Below are 15,868 nucleotides of genomic sequence, written 5' to 3'. Positions count from 1 at the left end.
CATCGTGCTTCATTACTAGTAGACCATGTTACGGTCCTGGCCATATGTGTTGTTTTTATTTTCTTGTTCTTATAGGTGCCCTGCCTGATTGGCCGGATTGGGGGGCAGTACAGGAAGCTGATTGGTCCATCCTACACTTCCTGGAGTTTTAAAAGTACGGTTCCCAACAGCTAGCGAGGCTCTTTCTGGCATCAGCACCTGTTTGCTGTTCTTGGTTTCTAAACCTTATTTAGCATTTTTGAATTGTTAGGTTTTGTGCCGTGGTTTTGTTTATAAATTGTATATTTTGTAAATAGTATTAAATCTGTAGGGGTGAACTGCCATTTTCTTTGGACTGTTTTCACATTAGGGAGTTAGGGTTAGCGACTGTCTTTTGGTTTGTTTATTTCTATCAGGCTAGCTAGCACTTTCTGTGGGAAATGGCTTATTTTGTTTATTATGTTGGCCTTGGATCGCCCTGAGGTGTAGTGTCATGTTTTGTTTGACACTTTCTTTCGTTTAAAATAAATATTATTCTGTTGGAACATCTCGATCCTGGATTTTGGTTTGGGGATCGGAGAGGGAACATGCTAATTTATCTTTGTATGTTGCACCCTGAGCCCCTAGACAGGGGCGTAACCGACCAGTACAGTTATAGTACTTTGTACTTTGCCACATTTATCTTCTTCTTAGCAAGTGTCATGCATTCTGCTTCTCCAGCGTTTTTAAGAGCTGTTGATGATGTCAAATGCAGCTTACGGCCACACCGCTCTCTGAGCGCCCGATCTCGTCCGATCTCGGCAGCCAAATAGAGCCAGGTGCTGTAAGCTTTTTTGCTTGGGTTTACGGGCAGCACAAGCTGTTGTTACTGCCTATTTATTCATAGAAATTGTTCTATATTTTCATCAAATTTTGTTCTTTCATTGCTGTTTTGCTACTTTATTGGTTTGCCAACCATCGTGCTTCATTACTAGTAGACCATGTTACGGTCCTGGCCATATGTGTTGTTTTTATTTTGTTGTTCTTATAGGTGCCCTGCCTGATTGGCCGGATTGGGGGGCAGTACAGGAAGCTGATTGGTCCATCCTACACTTCCTGGAGTTTTAAAAGTACGGTTCCCAACAGCTAGCGAGGCTCTTTCTGGCATCAGCACCTGTTTGCTGTTCTTGGTTTCTAAACCTTATTTAGCATTTTTGAATTGTTAGGTTTTGTGCCGTGGTTTTGTTTATAAATTGTATATTTTGTAAATAGTATTAAATCTGTAGGGGTGAACTGCCATTTTCTTTGGACTGTTTTCACATTAGGGAGTTAGGGTTAGCGACTGTCTTTTGGTTTGTTTATTTCTATCAGGCTAGCTAGCACTTTCTGTGGGAAATGGCTTATTTTGTTTATTATGTTGGCCTTGGTTCGCCCTGAGTTGTAGTGTCATGTTTTGTTTGACACTTTCTTTCGTTTAAAATAAATATCATTCTGTTGGAACATCTCGATCCTGGATTTTGGTTTGGGGATCGGAGAGGGAACATGCTAATTTATCTTTGTATGTTGCACCCTGAGCCCCTAGACAGGGGCGTAACAGACCAGTACAGTTATAGTACTTTGTACTTTGCCACATTTATCTTCTTCTTAGCAAGTGTCATGCATTCTGCTTCTCCAGCGTTTTTAAGAGCTGTTGATGATGTCAAATGCAGCTTACGGCCACACCGCTCTCTAAGCGCCCGATCTCGTCCGATCTCGGCAGCCAAATAGAGCCGGGCCTGGTTAGTACTTGGTAGGAAGACCGCCTGGGAATACCAGGTGCTGTAAGCTTTTTTGCTTGGGTTTACGGGCAGCACAAGCTGTTGTTACTGCCTATTTATTCATAGAAATTGTTCTATATTTTCATCAAATTTTGTTCTTTCATTGCTGTTTTGCTACTTTATTGGTTTGTCAACCATCGTGCTTCATTACTAGTAGACCATGTTACGGTCCTGGCCATATGTGTTGTTTTTATTTTGTTGTTCTTATAGGTGCCCTGCCTGATTGGCCGGATTTGGGGGAAGTACAGGAAGCTGATTGGTCCATCCTACACTTCCTGGAGTTTTAAAAGTACGGTTCCCAACAGCTAGCGAGGCTCTTTCTGGCAGCAGCACCTGTTTGCTGTTCTTGGTTTCCAAACCTTATTTAGCATTTTTGAATTGTTAGGTTTTGTGCCGTGGTTTTGTTTATAAATTGTATATTTTGTAAATAGTATTAAATCTGTAGGGGTGAACTGCCATTTTCTTTGGACTGTTTTCACATTAGGGAGTTAGGGTTAGCGACTGTCTTTTGGTTTGTTTATTTCTATCAGGCTAGCTAGCACTTTCTGTGGGAAATGGCTTATTTTGTTTATTATGTTGGCCTTGGTTCGCCCTGAGTTGTAGTGTCATGTTTTGTTTGACACTTTCTTTCGTTTAAAATAAATATCATTCTGTTGGAACATCTCGATCATGGATTTTGGTTTGGGGATCGGAGAGGGAACATGCTAATTTATCTTTGTATGTTGCACCCTGAGCCCCTAGACAGGGGCGTAACAGACCAGTACAGTTATAGTACTTTGTACTTTGCCACATTTATCTTCTTCTTAGCAAGTGTCATGCATTCTGCTTCTCCAGCGTTTTTAAGAGCTGTTGATGATGTCAAATGCAGCTTACGGCCACAACGCTCTCTAAGCGCCCGATCTCGCCCGATCTCGGCAGCCAAATAGAGCCGGGCCTGGTTAGTACTTGGTAGGAAGACCGCCTGGGAATACCAGGTGCTGTAAGCTTTTTTGCTTGGGTTTACGGGCAGCTCAAGCTGGTGTTACTGCCTATTTATTCATAGAAATTGTTCTATATTTTCATCAAATTTTGTTCTTTCATTGCTGTTTTGCTACTTTATTGGTTTGTCAACCATCGTGCTTCATTACTAGTAGACCATGTTACGGTCCTGGCCATATGTGTTGTTTTTATTTTCTTGTTCTTATAGGTGCCCTGCCTGATTGGCCGGATTTGGGGGAAGTACAGGAAGCTGATTGGTCCATCCTACACTTCCTGGAGTTTTAAAAGTACGGTTCCCAACAGCTAGCGAGGCTCTTTCTGGCAGTAGCACCTGTTTGCTGTTCTTGGTTTCCAAATCTTATTTAGCATTTTTGAATTGTTAGGTTTTGTTCCGTGGTTTTATTTATATATTGTATATTTTGTAAATAGTATTAAATCTGTAGGGGTGGACTGCCATTTTCTTTTGATTGTTTTCTCTTGTTTTCACATTAGGGAGTTAGGGTTAGCGACTGTCTTTTGGTTTGTTTATTTCTATCAGGCTAGCTAGCGCTTTCTGTGGGAAATGGCTTATTTTGTTTATTATGTTGGCCTTGGTTCGCCCTGAGTTGTAGTGTCATGTTTTGTTTGACACTTTCTTTCGTTTAAAATAAATATCATTCTGTTGGAACATCTCAGTCCTGGATTTTGGTTTGAGGATCGGAGAGGGAACATGCAAATTTATCTTTGTATGTTTCACCCTGACCCCCTAGACAGGGGCGTAACAGACCAGTACAGTTATAGTACTTTGTACTTTGCCACATTTATCTTCTTCTTAGCAAGTGTCATGCATTCTGCTTCTCCAGCGTTTTTAAGAGCTGTTGATGATGTCAAATGCAGCTTACGGCCACACCGCTCTCTAAGCGCCCGATCTCGCCCGATCTCGGCAGCCAAATAGAGCCGGGCCTGGTTAGTACTTGGTAGGAAGACCGCCTGGGAATACCAGGTGCTGTAAGCTTTTTTGCTTGGGTTTACGGGCAGCACAAGCTGGTGTTACTGCCTATTTATTCATAGAAATTGTTCTATATTTTCATCAAATTTTGTTCTTTCATTGCTGTTTTGCTACTTTATTGGTTTGCCAACCATCGTGCTTCATTACTAGTAGACCATGTTACGGTCCTGGCCATATGTGTTGTTTTTATTTTCTTGTTCTTATAGGTGCCCTGCCTGATTGGCCGGATTTGGGGGAAGTACAGGAAGCTGATTGGTCCATCCTACACTTCCTGGAGTTTTAAAAGTACGGTTCCCAACAGCTAGCGAGGCTCTTTCTGGCAGTAGCACCTGTTTGCTGTTCTTGGTTTCCAAATCTTATTTAGCATTTTTGAATTGTTAGGTTTTGTGCCGTGGTTTTGTTTATAAATTGTATATTTTGTAAATAGTATTAAATCTGTAGGGGTGGACTGCCATTTTCTTTTCATTGTTTTCTCTTGTTTTCACATTAGGGAGTTAGGGTTAGCGACTGTCTTTTAGTTTGTTTATTTCTATCAGGCTAGCTAGCGCTTTCTGTGGGAAATGGCTTATTTTGTTTATTATGTTGGCCTTGGTTCGCCCTGAGTTGTAGTGTCATGTTTTGTTTGACACTTTCTTTCGTTTAAAATAAATATCATTCTGTTGGAACATCTCAATCCTGGATTTTGGTTTGAGGATCGGAGAGGGAACATGCAAATTTATCTTTGTATGTTTCACCCTGACCCCCTAGACAGGGGCGTAACAGACCAGTACAGTTATAGTACTTTGTACTTTGCCACATTTATCTTCTTCTTAGCAAGTGTCATGCATTCTGCTTCTCCAGCGTTTTTAAGAGCTGTTGATGATGTCAAATGCAGCTTACGGCCACACCGCTCTCTAAGCGCCCGATCTCGTCTGATCTCGGCAGCCAAATAGAGCCGGGCCTGGTTAGTACTTGGTAGGAAGACCGCCTGGGAATACCAGGTGCTGTAAGCTTTTTTGCTTGGGTTTACGGGCAGCACAAGCTGTTGTTACTGCCTATTTATTCATAGAAATTGTTCTATATTTTCATCAAATTTTGTTCTTTCATTGCTGTTTTGCTACTTTATTGGTTTGCCAACCATCGTGCTTCATTACTAGTAGACCATGTTACGGTCCTGGCCATATGTGTTGTTTTTATTTTGTTGTTCTTATAGGTGCCCTGCCTGATTGGCCGGATTGGGGGGCAGTACAGGAAGCTGATTGGTCCATCCTACACTTCCTGGAGTTTTAAAAGTACGGTTCCCAACAGCTAGCGAGGCTCTTTCTGGCATCAGCACCTGTTTGCTGTTCTTGGTTTCTAAACCTTATTTAGCATTTTTGAATTGTTAGGTTTTGTGCCGTGGTTTTGTTTATAAATTGTATATTTTGTAAATAGTATTAAATCTGTAGGGGTGAACTGCCATTTTCTTTGGACTGTTTTCACATTAGGGAGTTAGGGTTAGCGACTGTCTTTTGGTTTGTTTATTTCTATCAGGCTAGCTAGCACTTTCTGTGGGAAATGGCTTATTTTGTTTATTATGTTGGCCTTGGTTCGCCCTGAGTTGTAGTGTCATGTTTTGTTTGACACTTTCTTTCGTTTAAAATAAATATCATTCTGTTGGAACATCTCGATCCTGGATTTTGGTTTGGGGATCGGAGAGGGAACATGCTAATTTATCTTTGTATGTTGCACCCTGAGCCCCTAGACAGGGGCGTAACAGACCAGTACAGTTATAGTACTTTGTACTTTGCCACATTTATCTTCTTCTTAGCAAGTGTCATGCATTCTGCTTCTCCAGCGTTTTTAAGAGCTGTTGATGATGTCAAATGCAGCTTACGGCCACACCGCTCTCTAAGCGCCCGATCTCGTCCGATCTCGGCAGCCAAATAGAGCCGGGCCTGGTTAGTACTTGGTAGGAAGACCGCCTGGGAATACCAGGTGCTGTAAGCTTTTTTGCTTGGGTTTACGGGCAGCACAAGCTGTTGTTACTGCCTATTTATTCATAGAAATTGTTCTATATTTTCATCAAATTTTGTTCTTTCATTGCTGTTTTGCTACTTTATTGGTTTGTCAACCATCGTGCTTCATTACTAGTAGACCATGTTACGGTCCTGGCCATATGTGTTGTTTTTATTTTGTTGTTCTTATAGGTTCCCTGCCTGATTGGCCGGATTTGGGGGAAGTACAGGAAGCTGATTGGTCCATCCTACACTTCCTGGAGTTTTAAAAGTACGGTTCCCAACAGCTAGCGAGGCTCTTTCTGGCAGCAGCACCTGTTTGCTGTTCTTGGTTTCCAAACCTTATTTAGCATTTTTGAATTGTTAGGTTTTGTGCCGTGGTTTTGTTTATAAATTGTATATTTTGTAAATAGTATTAAATCTGTAGGGGTGAACTGCCATTTTCTTTGGACTGTTTTCACATTAGGGAGTTAGGGTTAGCGACTGTCTTTTGGTTTGTTTATTTCTATCAGGCTAGCTAGCACTTTCTGTGGGAAATGGCTTATTTTGTTTATTATGTTGGCCTTGGTTCGCCCTGAGTTGTAGTGTCATGTTTTGTTTGACACTTTCTTTCGTTTAAAATAAATATCATTCTGTTGGAACATCTCGATCATGGATTTTGGTTTGGGGATCGGAGAGGGAACATGCTAATTTATCTTTGTATGTTGCACCCTGAGCCCCTAGACAGGGGCGTAACAGACCAGTACAGTTATAGTACTTTGTACTTTGCCACATTTATCTTCTTCTTAGCAAGTGTCATGCATTCTGCTTCTCCAGCGTTTTTAAGAGCTGTTGATGATGTCAAATGCAGCTTACGGCCACAACGCTCTCTAAGCGCCCGATCTCGCCCGATCTCGGCAGCCAAATAGAGCCGGGCCTGGTTAGTACTTGGTAGGAAGACCGCCTGGGAATACCAGGTGCTGTAAGCTTTTTTGCTTGGGTTTACGGGCAGCTCAAGCTGGTGTTACTGCCTATTTATTCATAGAAATTGTTCTATATTTTCATCAAATTTTGTTCTTTCATTGCTGTTTTGCTACTTTATTGGTTTGTCAACCATCGTACTTCATTACTAGTAGACCATGTTACGGTCCTGGCCATATGTGTTGTTTTTATTTTCTTGTTCTTATAGGTGCCCTGCCTGATTGGCCGGATTTGGGGGAAGTACAGGAAGCTGATTGGTCCATCCTACACTTCCTGGAGTTTTAAAAGTACGGTTCCCAACAGCTAGCGAGGCTCTTTCTGGCAGTAGCACCTGTTTGCTGTTCTTGGTTTCCAAATCTTATTTAGCATTTTTGAATTGTTAGGTTTTGTTCCGTGGTTTTATTTATATATTGTATATTTTGTAAATAGTATTAAATCTGTAGGGGTGGACTGCCATTTTCTTTTGATTGTTTTCTCTTGTTTTCACATTAGGGAGTTAGGGTTAGCGACTGTCTTTTGGTTTGTTTATTTCTATCAGGCTAGCTAGCGCTTTCTGTGGGAAATGGCTTATTTTGTTTATTATGTTGGCCTTGGTTCGCCCTGAGTTGTAGTGTCATGTTTTGTTTGACACTTTCTTTCGTTTAAAATAAATATCATTCTGTTGGAACATCTCAGTCCTGGATTTTGGTTTGAGGATCGGAGAGGGAACATGCAAATTTATCTTTGTATGTTTCACCCTGACCCCCTAGACAGGGGCGTAACAGACCAGTACAGTTATAGTACTTTGTACTTTGCCACATTTATCTTCTTCTTAGCAAGTGTCATGCATTCTGCTTCTCCAGCGTTTTTAAGAGCTGTTGATGATGTCAAATGCAGCTTACGGCCACACCGCTCTCTGAGCGCCCGATCTCGTCCGATCTCGGCAGCCAAATAGAGCCAGGTGCTGTAAGCTTTTTTGCTTGGGTTTACGGGCAGCACAAGCTGTTGTTACTGCCTATTTATTCATAGAAATTGTTCTATATTTTCATCAAATTTTGTTCTTTCATTGCTGTTTTGCTACTTTATTGGTTTGCCAACCATCGTGCTTCATTACTAGTAGACCATGTTACGGTCCTGGCCATATGTGTTGTTTTTATTTTGTTGTTCTTATAGGTGCCCTGCCTGATTGGCCGGATTGGGGGGCAGTACAGGAAGCTGATTGGTCCATCCTACACTTCCTGGAGTTTTAAAAGTACGGTTCCCAACAGCTAGCGAGGCTCTTTCTGGCATCAGCACCTGTTTGCTGTTCTTGGTTTCTAAACCTTATTTAGCATTTTTGAATTGTTAGGTTTTGTGCCGTGGTTTTGTTTATAAATTGTATATTTTGTAAATAGTATTAAATCTGTAGGGGTGAACTGCCATTTTCTTTGGACTGTTTTCACATTAGGGAGTTAGGGTTAGCGACTGTCTTTTGGTTTGTTTATTTCTATCAGGCTAGCTAGCACTTTCTGTGGGAAATGGCTTATTTTGTTTATTATGTTGGCCTTGGTTCGCCCTGAGTTGTAGTGTCATGTTTTGTTTGACACTTTCTTTCGTTTAAAATAAATATCATTCTGTTGGAACATCTCGATCCTGGATTTTGGTTTGGGGATCGGAGAGGGAACATGCTAATTTATCTTTGTATGTTGCACCCTGAGCCCCTAGACAGGGGCGTAACAGACCAGTACAGTTATAGTACTTTGTACTTTGCCACATTTATCTTCTTCTTAGCAAGTGTCATGCATTCTGCTTCTCCAGCGTTTTTAAGAGCTGTTGATGATGTCAAATGCAGCTTACGGCCACACCGCTCTCTAAGCGCCCGATCTCGTCCGATCTCGGCAGCCAAATAGAGCCGGGCCTGGTTAGTACTTGGTAGGAAGACCGCCTGGGAATACCAGGTGCTGTAAGCTTTTTTGCTTGGGTTTACGGGCAGCACAAGCTGTTGTTACTGCCTATTTATTCATAGAAATTGTTCTATATTTTCATCAAATTTTGTTCTTTCATTGCTGTTTTGCTACTTTATTGGTTTGTCAACCATCGTGCTTCATTACTAGTAGACCATGTTACGGTCCTGGCCATATGTGTTGTTTTTATTTTCTTGTTCTTATAGGTGCCCTGCCTGATTGGCCGGATTTGGGGGAAGTACAGGAAGCTGATTGGTCCATCCTACACTTCCTGGAGTTTTAAAAGTACGGTTCCCAACAGCTAGCGAGGCTCTTTCTGGCAGCAGCACCTGTTTGCTGTTCTTGGTTTCCAAACCTTATTTAGCATTTTTGAATTGTTAGGTTTTGTGCCGTGGTTTTGTTTATAAATTGTATATTTTGTAAATAGTATTAAATCTGTAGGGGTGAACTGCCATTTTCTTTGGACTGTTTTCACATTAGGGAGTTAGGGTTAGCGACTGTCTTTTGGTTTGTTTATTTCTATCAGGCTAGCTAGCACTTTCTGTGGGAAATGGCTTATTTTGTTTATTATGTTGGCCTTGGTTCGCCCTGAGTTGTAGTGTCATGTTTTGTTTGACACTTTCTTTCGTTTAAAATAAATATCATTCTGTTGGAACATCTCGATCATGGATTTTGGTTTGGGGATCGGAGAGGGAACATGCTAATTTATCTTTGTATGTTGCACCCTGAGCCCCTAGACAGGGGCGTAACAGACCAGTACAGTTATAGTACTTTGTACTTTGCCACATTTATCTTCTTCTTAGCAAGTGTCATGCATTCTGCTTCTCCAGCGTTTTTAAGAGCTGTTGATGATGTCAAATGCAGCTTACGGCCACAACGCTCTCTAAGCGCCCGATCTCGCCCGATCTCGGCAGCCAAATAGAGCCGGGCCTGGTTAGTACTTGGTAGGAAGACCGCCTGGGAATACCAGGTGCTGTAAGCTTTTTTGCTTGGGTTTACGGGCAGCTCAAGCTGGTGTTACTGCCTATTTATTCATAGAAATTGTTCTATATTTTCATCAAATTTTGTTCTTTCATTGCTGTTTTGCTACTTTATTGGTTTGTCAACCATCGTACTTCATTACTAGTAGACCATGTTACGGTCCTGGCCATATGTGTTGTTTTTATTTTCTTGTTCTTATAGGTGCCCTGCCTGATTGGCCGGATTTGGGGGAAGTACAGGAAGCTGATTGGTCCATCCTACACTTCCTGGAGTTTTAAAAGTACGGTTCCCAACAGCTAGCGAGGCTCTTTCTGGCAGTAGCACCTGTTTGCTGTTCTTGGTTTCCAAATCTTATTTAGCATTTTTGAATTGTTAGGTTTTGTTCCGTGGTTTTATTTATATATTGTATATTTTGTAAATAGTATTAAATCTGTAGGGGTGGACTGCCATTTTCTTTTGATTGTTTTCTCTTGTTTTCACATTAGGGAGTTAGGGTTAGCGACTGTCTTTTGGTTTGTTTATTTCTATCAGGCTAGCTAGCGCTTTCTGTGGGAAATGGCTTATTTTGTTTATTATGTTGGCCTTGGTTCGCCCTGAGTTGTAGTGTCATGTTTTGTTTGACACTTTCTTTCGTTTAAAATAAATATCATTCTGTTGGAACATCTCAGTCCTGGATTTTGGTTTGAGGATCGGAGGGGGAACATGCAAATTTATCTTTGTATGTTTCACCCTGACCCCCTAGACAGGGGCGTAACAGACCAGTACAGTTATAGTACTTTGTACTTTGCCACATTTATCTTCTTCTTAGCAAGTGTCATGCATTCTGCTTCTCCAGCGTTTTTAAGAGCTGTTGATGATGTCAAATGCAGCTTACGGCCACACCGCTCTCTAAGTGCCCGATCTCGCCCGATCTCGGCAGCCAAATAGAGCCGGGCCTGGTTAGTACTTGGTAGGAAGACCGCCTGGGAATACCAGGTGCTGTAAGCTTTTTTGCTTGGGTTTACGGGCAGCACAAGCTGGTGTTACTGCCTATTTATTCATAGAAATTGTTCTATATTTTCATCAAATTTTGTTCTTTCATTGCTGTTTTGCTACTTTATTGGTTTGCCAACCATCGTGCTTCATTACTAGTAGACCATGTTACGGTCCTGGCCATATGTGTTGTTTTTATTTTCTTGTTCTTATAGGTGCCCTGCCTGATTGGCCGGATTTGGGGGAAGTACAGGAAGCTGATTGGTCCATCCTACACTTCCTGGAGTTTTAAAAGTACGGTTCCCAACAGCTAGCGAGGCTCTTTCTGGCAGTAGCACCTGTTTGCTGTTCTTGGTTTCCAAATCTTATTTAGCATTTTTGAATTGTTAGGTTTTGTGCCGTGGTTTTGTTTATAAATTGTATATTTTGTAAATAGTATTAAATCTGTAGGGGTGGACTGCCATTTTCTTTTCATTGTTTTCTCTTGTTTTCACATTAGGGAGTTAGGGTTAGCGACTGTCTTTTAGTTTGTTTATTTCTATCAGGCTAGCTAGCGCTTTCTGTGGGAAATGGCTTATTTTGTTTATTATGTTGGCCTTGGTTCGCCCTGAGTTGTAGTGTCATGTTTTGTTTGACACTTTCTTTCGTTTAAAATAAATATCATTCTGTTGGAACATCTCAATCCTGGATTTTGGTTTGAGGATCGGAGAGGGAACATGCAAATTTATCTTTGTATGTTTCACCCTGACCCCCTAGACAGGGGCGTAACAGACCAGTACAGTTATAGTACTTTGTACTTTGCCACATTTATCTTCTTCTTAGCAAGTGTCATGCATTCTGCTTCTCCAGCGTTTTTAAGAGCTGTTGATGATGTCAAATGCAGCTTACGGCCACACCGCTCTCTAAGCGCCCGATCTCGTCTGATCTCGGCAGCCAAATAGAGCCGGGCCTGGTTAGTACTTGGTAGGAAGACCGCCTGGGAATACCAGGTGCTGTAAGCTTTTTTGCTTGGGTTTACGGGCAGCACAAGCTGGTGTTACTGCCTATTAATTCATAGAAATTGTTCTATATTTTCATCAAATTTTGTTCTTTCATTGCTGTTTTGCTACTTTATTGGTTTGCCAACCATCGTGCTTCATTACTAGTAGACCATGTTACGGTCCTGGCCATATGTGTTGTTTTTATTTTCTTGTTCTTATAGGTGCCCTGCCTGATTGGCCGGATTGGGGGGCAGTACAGGAAGCTGATTGGTCCATCCTACACTTCCTGGAGTTTTAAAAGTACGGTTCCCAACAGCTAGCGAGGCTCTTTCTGGCATCAGCACCTGTTTGCTGTTCTTGGTTTCTAAACCTTATTTAGCATTTTTGAATTGTTAGGTTTTGTGCCGTGGTTTTGTTTATAAATTGTATATTTTGTAAATAGTATTAAATCTGTAGGGGTGAACTGCCATTTTCTTTGGACTGTTTTCACATTAGGGAGTTAGGGTTAGCGACTGTCTTTTGGTTTGTTTATTTCTATCAGGCTAGCTAGCACTTTCTGTGGGAAATGGCTTATTTTGTTTATTATGTTGGCCTTGGTTCGCCCTGAGTTGTAGTGTCATGTTTTGTTTGACACTTTCTTTCGTTTAAAATAAATATCATTCTGTTGGAACATCTCGATCCTGGATTTTGGTTTGGAGACCGAAGAGGGAACATCCTAATTTATCTTTGTATGTTGCACCCTGACCCCCTAGACAGGGGCGTAACAGACCATTACAGTTATAGTACTTTGTACTTTGCCACATTTATCTTCTTCTTAACAAGTGTTATGCATTCTGCTTCTCCAGCGTTTTTAAGAGCTGTTGATGATTTCAAATGCAGCTTACGGCCACACCGCTCTCTAAGCGCCCGATCTCGTCTGATCTCGGCAGCCAAATAGAGCCGGGCCTGGTTAGTACTTGGTAGGAAGACCGCCTGGGAATACCAGGTGTTGTAAGCTCTTTTGCTTGGGTTTACGGGCAGCACAAGCTGGTGTTACTGCCTATTTATTCATAGAAATTGTTCTATATTTTCATCAAATTTTGTTCTTTCATTGCTGTTTTGCTACTTTATTGGTTTGTCAACCATCGTGCTTCATTACTAATAGACCATGTTACGGTCCTGGCCATATGTGTTGTTTTTATTTTGTTGTTCTTATACGTGCCCTGCCTGATTGGCCGGATTGGGGGGCAGTACAGGAAGCTGATTGGTCCATCCTACACTTCCTGGGGTTTTAAAAGTACGGTTCCCAACAGCTAGCGAGGCTCTTTCTGGCAGCAGCACCTGTTTGCTGTTCTTGGTTTCCAAACCTTATTTAGCATTTTTGAATTGTTAGGTTTTGTTCCGTGGTTTTATTTATAAATTGTATATTTTGTAAATAGTATTAAATCTGTAGGGGTGAACTGCCATTTTCTTTGGATTGTTTTCTCTTGTTTTCACATTAGGGAGTTAGGGTTAGCGACTGTCTTTTGGTTTGTTTATTTCTATCAGGTTACCTAGGACTTTCTGTGGGAAATGGCTTATTTTGTTTATTATGTTGGCCTTGGTTCACCCTGAGTTGTAGTGTCATGTTTTGTTTGACACTTTCTTTCGTTTAAAATAAATATCATTCTGTTGGAACATCTCGATCCTGGATTTTGGTTTGGGGATCGGAGAGGGAACTTGCTAATTTATCTTTGTATGTTGCACCCTGACCCCCTAGACAGGGGCGTAACAGACCAGTACAGTTATAGTACTTTGTACTTTGCCACATTTATCTTCTTCTTAGCAAGTGTCATGCATTCTGCTTTTCCAGCGTTTTTAAGAGCTGTTGATGATGTCAAATGCAGCTTACGGCCACACCGCTCTCTAAGCGCCCGATCTCGTCCGATCTCGGCAGCCAACCGGGCCTGGTTAGTACTTGGTAGGAAGACCGCCTGGGAATCCCAGGTGCTGTAAGCTTTTTTGCTTGGGTTTACGGGCAGCACAAGCTGGTGTTACTGCCTATTTATTCATAGAAATTGTTCTATATTTTCATCAAATTATGTTGTTTCATTGCTGTTTTGCTTCTTTATTGGTTTGTCAACCATCGTGCTTCATTACTAGTAGACCATGTTACGGTCCTGGCCATATGTGTTGTTTTTATTTTCTTGTTCTTATAGGTGCCCTGCCTGATTGGCCGGATTGGGGGGAAGTAGAGGAAGCTGATTGGTCCATCCTACACTTCCTGGAGTTTTTAAAGTACGGTTCCCAACAGCTAGCGAGGCTCTTTCTGGCAGCAGCACCTGTTTCCTGTTCTTGGTTTCCAAACCTTATTTAGCATTTTTTAATTGTTAGGTTTTGTTCCTTGGTTTTATTTATAAATTGTATATTTTGTAAATAGTATTAAATCTGTAGGGGTGAACTGCCATTTTCTTTGGATTGTTTTCTCTTGTTTTCACATTAGGGAGTTAGGGTTAGCGACTGTATTTTGGTTTGTTTATTTCTATCAGGCTAGCTAGGACTTTCTGTGGGAAATGGCTTATTTTGTTTATTATGTTGGCCTTGGTTCACCCTGAGTTGTAGTGTCATGTTTTGTTTGACACTTTCTTTCGTTTAAAATAAATATAATTCTGTTGGAACATCTCAATCCTGGATTTTGGTTTGGGGATCGGAGAGGGAACATGCTAATTTATCTTTGTATGTTGCACCCTGACCCCCTAGACAGGGGCGTAACAGACCAGTACAGTTATAGTACTTTGTACTTTGCCACATTTATCTTCTTCTTAGCAAGTGTCATGCATTCTGCTTCTCCAGCGTTTTTAAGAGCTGTTGATGATGTCAAATGCAGCTTACGGCCACACCGCTCTCTAAGCGCCCGATCTCGTCCGATCTTGGCAGCCAAATAGAGCCGGGCCTGGTTAGTACTTGGTAGGAAGACCGCCTGGGAATACCAGGTGCTGTAAGCGGTCCTGGCCATATGTGTTGTTTTTATTTTGTTGTTCTTATAGGTGCCCTGCCTGATTGGCCGGATTTGGGGGAAGTACAGGAAGCTGATTGGTCCATCCTACACTTCCTGGAGTTTTAAAAGTACGGTTCCCAACAGCTAGCGAGGCTCTTTCTGGCAGCAGCACCTGTTTGCTGTTCTTGGTTTCCAAACCTTATTTAGCATTTTTGAATTGTTAGGTTTTGTGCCGTGGTTTTGTTTATAAATTGTATATTTTGTAAATAGTATTAAATCTGTAGGGTTGAACTGCCATTTTCTTTTGATTGTTTTCTCTTGTTTTCACATTAGGGAGTTAGGGTTAGCGACTGTCTTTTGGTTTGTTTATTTCTATCAGGCTAGCTAGCACTTTCTGTGGGAAATGGCTTATTTTGTTTATTATGTTGGCCTTGGTTCGCCCTGAGTTGTAGTGTCATGTTTTGTTTGACACTTTCTTTCGTTTAAAATAAATATCATTCTGTTGGAACATCTCGATCCTGGATTTTGGTTTGGGGATCGGAGAGGGAACATGCTAATTTATCTTTGTATGTTGCACCCTGAGCCCCTAGACAGGGGCGTAACAGACCAGTACAGTTATAGTACTTTGTACTTTGCCACATTTATCTTCTTCTTAGCAAGTGTCATGCATTCTGCTTCTCCAGCGTTTTTAAGAGCTGTTGATGATGTCAAATGCAGCTTACGGCCACACCGCTCTCTGAGCGCCCGATCTCGTCCGATCTCGGCAGCCAAATAGATCCAGGTGCTGTAAGCTTTTTTGCTTGGGTTTACGGGCAGCACAAGCTGTTGTTACTGCCTATTTATTCATAGAAATTGTTCTATATTTTCATCAAATTTTGTTCTTTCATTGCTGTTTTGCTACTTTATTGGTTTGCCAACCATCGTGCTTCATTACTAGTAGACCATGTTACGGTCCTGGCCATATGTGTTGTTTTTATTTTGTTGTTCTTATAGGTGCCCTGCCTGATTGGCCGGATTGGGGGGCAGTACAGGAAGCTGATTGGTCCATCCTACACTTCCTGGAGTTTTAAAAGTACGGTTCCCAACAGCTAGCGAGGCTCTTTCTGGCATCAGCACCTGTTTGCTGTTCTTGGTTTCTAAACCTTATTTAGCATTTTTGAATTGTTAGGTTTTGTGCCGTGGTTTTGTTTATAAATTGTATATTTTGTAAATAGTATTAAATCTGTAGGGGTGAACTGCCATTTTCTTTGGACTGTTTTCACATTAGGGAGTTAGGGTTAGCGACTGTCTTTTGGTTTGTTTATTTCTATCAGGCTAGCTAGCACTTTCTGTGGGAAATGGCTTATTTTGTTTATTATGTTGGCCTTGGTTCGCCCTGAG

At 41.4% G+C, this 15,868-nt stretch overlaps 13 pseudogenes; all 13 read left to right on the top strand.

Annotated features, from left to right (window-relative positions):
• The first annotated feature begins 1,666 nt into the window (after positions 1-1,666).
• Positions 1,667-1,785, top strand: LOC137118606 (5S ribosomal RNA; annotated as a pseudogene).
• Positions 1,786-2,642: 857 nt separating this feature from the next.
• On the top strand, positions 2,643-2,761 carry LOC137118711 (5S ribosomal RNA; annotated as a pseudogene).
• Positions 2,762-3,628: 867 nt separating this feature from the next.
• Positions 3,629-3,747, top strand: LOC137118581 (5S ribosomal RNA; annotated as a pseudogene).
• An 867-nt stretch (positions 3,748-4,614) lies between these two features.
• Positions 4,615-4,733, top strand: LOC137118536 (5S ribosomal RNA; annotated as a pseudogene).
• An 857-nt stretch (positions 4,734-5,590) lies between these two features.
• LOC137118594 (5S ribosomal RNA) lies at positions 5,591-5,709 on the top strand (annotated as a pseudogene).
• An 857-nt stretch (positions 5,710-6,566) lies between these two features.
• On the top strand, positions 6,567-6,685 carry LOC137118710 (5S ribosomal RNA; annotated as a pseudogene).
• Positions 6,686-8,486: 1,801 nt separating this feature from the next.
• LOC137118583 (5S ribosomal RNA) lies at positions 8,487-8,605 on the top strand (annotated as a pseudogene).
• An 857-nt stretch (positions 8,606-9,462) lies between these two features.
• On the top strand, positions 9,463-9,581 carry LOC137118709 (5S ribosomal RNA; annotated as a pseudogene).
• An 867-nt stretch (positions 9,582-10,448) lies between these two features.
• LOC137118619 (5S ribosomal RNA) lies at positions 10,449-10,567 on the top strand (annotated as a pseudogene).
• Positions 10,568-11,434: 867 nt separating this feature from the next.
• Positions 11,435-11,553, top strand: LOC137118535 (5S ribosomal RNA; annotated as a pseudogene).
• An 857-nt stretch (positions 11,554-12,410) lies between these two features.
• Positions 12,411-12,529, top strand: LOC137118562 (5S ribosomal RNA; annotated as a pseudogene).
• An 867-nt stretch (positions 12,530-13,396) lies between these two features.
• LOC137118796 (5S ribosomal RNA) lies at positions 13,397-13,509 on the top strand (annotated as a pseudogene).
• An 867-nt stretch (positions 13,510-14,376) lies between these two features.
• LOC137118608 (5S ribosomal RNA) lies at positions 14,377-14,495 on the top strand (annotated as a pseudogene).
• The last annotated feature ends 1,373 nt before the right edge of the window (positions 14,496-15,868 follow it).

Source organism: Channa argus, unplaced genomic scaffold (genome assembly GCF_033026475.1).
Source record: "Channa argus isolate prfri unplaced genomic scaffold, Channa argus male v1.0 Contig041, whole genome shotgun sequence".
Taxonomy (NCBI): domain Eukaryota; kingdom Metazoa; phylum Chordata; class Actinopteri; order Anabantiformes; family Channidae; genus Channa; species Channa argus.
This window is presented reverse-complemented; position numbering and strand designations above follow the sequence as displayed.